Source organism: Gossypium arboreum, chromosome 8 (genome assembly GCF_025698485.1).
Source record: "Gossypium arboreum isolate Shixiya-1 chromosome 8, ASM2569848v2, whole genome shotgun sequence".
Classification (NCBI taxonomy): domain Eukaryota; kingdom Viridiplantae; phylum Streptophyta; class Magnoliopsida; order Malvales; family Malvaceae; genus Gossypium; species Gossypium arboreum.
In genome coordinates, this window is record NC_069077.1 from 116,526,047 (window position 1) to 116,530,351 (window position 4,305).

The 4,305-nt window shown below is 38.0% G+C and overlaps 1 long non-coding RNA gene across 1 annotated transcript; it reads right to left on the minus strand.

Moving 5' to 3' along the window:
• Nucleotides 1-275: 275 nt before the first annotated feature.
• LOC128296352 (uncharacterized) lies at nt 276-2,752 on the minus strand. The gene is made up of 3 exons (XR_008286936.1): nt 2,528-2,752; nt 1,712-1,752; nt 276-520 (listed from the first exon to the last, which is right to left on the minus strand). It is a non-coding gene; the product is annotated as an uncharacterized LOC128296352 (long non-coding RNA).
• Between the last annotated feature and the right edge of the window lie 1,553 nt (nt 2,753-4,305).

Genomic DNA, 4,305 nt, shown 5'->3' on the forward strand with positions numbered 1-4,305 from the left:
CGTCCTACTTAGTGTTTTAAAAGATAGTCTTTGCTAAGTTAATAAAGTGAATGGAAGCTGTGCACCAGATAGGTATCCGAAAAAGAGGAGGTGAGCCTAGAAGGCTGCTTAAGTACCAAGCTCTTGATTGGATCCAATCCTAGACATGCCCACAACCATTGCCACACTTTGGTGCTAGGTTAGGTTTTGAGAAAAACGAGTTGGAATTCATTTAAGTAGATATTTTTGATAAACTGATTAATTGTATCGTTGCGTTATTTTGAAAACAATTATCATTTTGGAAACGTGCCCTAGGTCTAACTCATATTGTTATCAGAAAAATATAGGGTATAAGATAAAATAATCCCAGAAAAATAATTAAAATGGCCTTATTACAACCCAAAACCAAATAATAAAATTAATAAGATAAAACTTATAAAGAAATAAATCGGCTACTTATTACGATTAAAAGAAACAGAAACAATAGTGTGGCCATCTTCGAGTCCCTCGCAGCTCCAAACCATCTAAGCTTAGGGATTACCTGCACAGTTAGAAACGGGGTGAGTTTACAAAAGCTCAGTGTGTAATCCCAATAACAAACAAATAGTAAATAACACGGTATCAGTACAATCTGGGCCAAAGCCCTATTAGTCTTGACATATACTGGGCCGAAGCCTTTCGTTTAACGGTTACTGGGCCGAAGCCTTTTCATAAATCATATCACTGGGCCGAAGGCTTTTCTGTAAACGGTATGGCCCTTAGGCCCATTTCAATATCACATGTAATGTTAATGGATGTATGCAAGCCCATTTCAATATCACATGTAATGTCAATGAATGTATGCAAGCCCATTTGGGGAGACTACTCGACCCACCATCCGCTATTCTCCACTCGTACCAACCAAGCTCTCCATGTGGGGAATAACTCAACCCACCCAACCAAACTCTCCACTGGCAGCATAGCTACTTTATCATATAACTGGAGGCCTAGCCTCTTTTAATAACTGGGGCAAAGTCCTTTCTGACAAACTGGGGCAAAGCCCTTTTCGGTAAGCTGGGGCAGAGCCCTTTTAGCACTTCCTCCATCAATATAACCCATATCACATGCAATATGTCATGTATGCAGAATGTCATGCCCATATTTGAATCAAACAATCACAGTCAAGTCATTCATATCACCAACATATATTCACAATCAAATCCGTCAACCACACAGTCCAAGTCAGTCACTTGCCCACAAGGGCAAAACAGTCATTTTTCATATTATAAGGGTATTTCGTAATTTTACCAAAAATCAGGATTTTCCATGTTCATTACAATTGCCAATATTTCCGAGTGTTTAAACAATGATCTTTAACCCACTTATCAAATTCGGCTTTTGGGCCCAAAACCCCTGATGGGCCCTACGAATGCTGATTTAGCCCACTAAGCCTGCTTAACCCAAATTTTACAATAATACTAACCGTGTTAACATGCAACCTTTCCAAATTCCATTTTCTATCAATTTTACCCAAATGGGCCCAAAAGCCCATTTCGCCCAATTCCAGCCCATTGAGACCCAACTTACCATCGTGCACAAAATTGAGTTCTTCCATCGATCAAAACACCGATCTTATCGTATTTATCGTATCTATACCCACACGCAACATTACAAGTTCCCGAAATGCCGGTATTTTAGCATTTCGGCTTCTCAACAGATATTAATCTAAGCTACTACGAGGGTTAGTACACACCTGTTATGGGTTGAAGTTGAAACGTTTCCATAATCAATCACCTACGATAACCACCACCTGTCACTCAAACTTAACTAATCCAATATCAATATATGTAAATCCTAAGCACATCAGTCATACGGAACATAAGGGCATATTCGTCATTTTACAATACAAAGGTATTACGGTCACTTTACCCACAGGGGCTTTACGGTCTTTTTACCTATTAAGGGTATTTTAGTCATTTCATCCTACAAGGGTGTTTTGGTAAATCTACAAACCAAGGGTATTTCAGTAATTTTGTAAACCAATGGTATTTCTATAGTTTTTAAAAAGTCAAGGATATTTCTGTAATTTTGTAAATCAGGGGTATTTTGGTAATTTTACAAATTGAGGGTATTTTGGTAATTTCACAAACCAGTGGTATTTCGGTAATTTTAAAAACTAGGGGTATTTTGGTAATTTTACAAACTAAGGGTATTTTGGTAATTTCACAATCGAGGGTAAAACGGTAATTTTGTAAACTGAGGGTAAAATGGTAATTTTATAAATCGAGGGTAAAACGGTAATTCTATAAATCGAGGGTGAACGGTAATTCTATAAATCGAGGGTAAAATGGTAATTCTACAAATCGAGGGCATTTCAGTAATTTGGTAAACTAAAGTATTCTAAATAGGGATAACAATACGAATGGGCCTAAAGCCTATTCTCAGCCCAAATTGGCCCATACGCTCGTGTGGCCCTTTTAGCCCAAATCTAGCTACAAATATGAGATTCACCTAGCCCATCGCAGCCTGAAGTATCCATTCTATAGCTAGAGTTGTGAGAAATACACACCTGATAGGAGACTGGAGTTAATCCACGCTCCGAGCACTCTTAGCCGACGCCCAACCCAAACGAGCACGCCATACAGCGAAAGGGATCAGCCAAGAAAAGGTACCTTTACTCTCCTCATGGTTCTCTCTATTTAAAGCCAGCTTCGCATCCACTCTTATGTTAGCTTCTCGATGTGGGATCCTTCCAACATCAGAGTTTAAATTCAACACCAACTCTTGTCGCCCCCTGTTAGCAAAATAAATGCTCCTTGCTTGCCATGAGATTCGAACCCAAGCCTTCCCTCAGATGCTCCGCACGCTACTTGCCACTAAGCCACAAGGCTTTTTGTGTCATATTTTATCCCCAATTAATTATAAGGTTTAAAGGCCAACGTCCAGGTTCCCTTGAAAAAACCAAAATAAATTGCAAGAGCCAAGGCTTGAACCCAGGCTTCTATACAACCTTAATGACGCCACAACCACTAGACTACAAGCTTCCTTGTGTCATTTATTTAACACAATAATTTAAAAACCCTCATCCAAGCATCCAGGTTTTTTTTTCACTTAATACCAAAATTTTTGCTAAAGCCCAAATTTGAACCCAAGATTTCTCTAAGACTTCTCAGGGCCATTAACCACCAAAGTAGACATTTAATTGTGTCATTTCATTCCACAATTAAATACCTATATACAACCTCCTTACGGACCTGCACTCAAGGCCCAATACTTCTAGGCCCAAATTCGGGGTGTTACAATTCTACCCCCTTAAAGAAATTTCGTCCTCGAAATTTTCTACTATCAGACTACACCACCACACTTCCGCTGCGCACTCTGATACTAATAATACTAACATACACCCAAAACATTTATCCACCGGAGCGGATAGATTTCACATCTAACCAATTTCTACATTTCTAGAACACACACAAAATAAATACTAAATCTAAATTCAAGCGTTACAGTTTACTCTAATTAGAAAGTTCCAGTATAGTGCTACTATCTATAGTGGTTTCTCAATATAGCATTTCAATCTATAATAGTAAACAGAGTTAGAGAACTTACAGATTTGGTGCCGGAGACTTGGTGTGCCATACTTCCAATAACATCTTTCCAGAAACAAGTCAAGTTTTGTTGATAAATTTCAAAACAAAATTTTTAGAAAAACCCTTTTCAAACCCCCAATTTCAGAAAAAGAAAGAAGAAAAGAAAAAAACACAACAATAATTTTCTACTACCCATACCCCAGCCGAGTTTTATAACCTGGCTCTGATACCACTAAATGTAACACCCCAAACCCGGCCCAGACGTTATGGCCGGATCTGACGTGTCACATTGAAGTTTTTAAGAAAACCCATGCCTCTTTCAACGTCCTACTTAGTGTTTTAAAAGATAGTCTTTGCTAAATTAATAAAGTGAATGGAAGCTGTGCACCAGGTAGGTATCCGAAACAGAGAAGGTGAGCCTAGAAGGCTGCTTAAGTACTAAGCTCTTGATTGGATCCAATCCTAGACATGCCCACAACCATTGCCACACTTTGGAGCTAGGTTAGGTTTTGAGAAAAACGAGTTGGAATTCATTTAAGTAGAAATTTTTGATAAACCGATTAATTGTATCGTTGCGTTATTTTGAAAACAATTATCATTTTGGAAACGCGCCTAGGTTTAACTCATATTGTTATCGAGAAAAATATAGGGTATAAGATAAAATAATCCCGAAAAATAATTAAAATGGCCTTATTACAACCCAAAACCAAATAATAATATTAATAAGATAAAACTTATAAAGAAATAAATCGGCTAC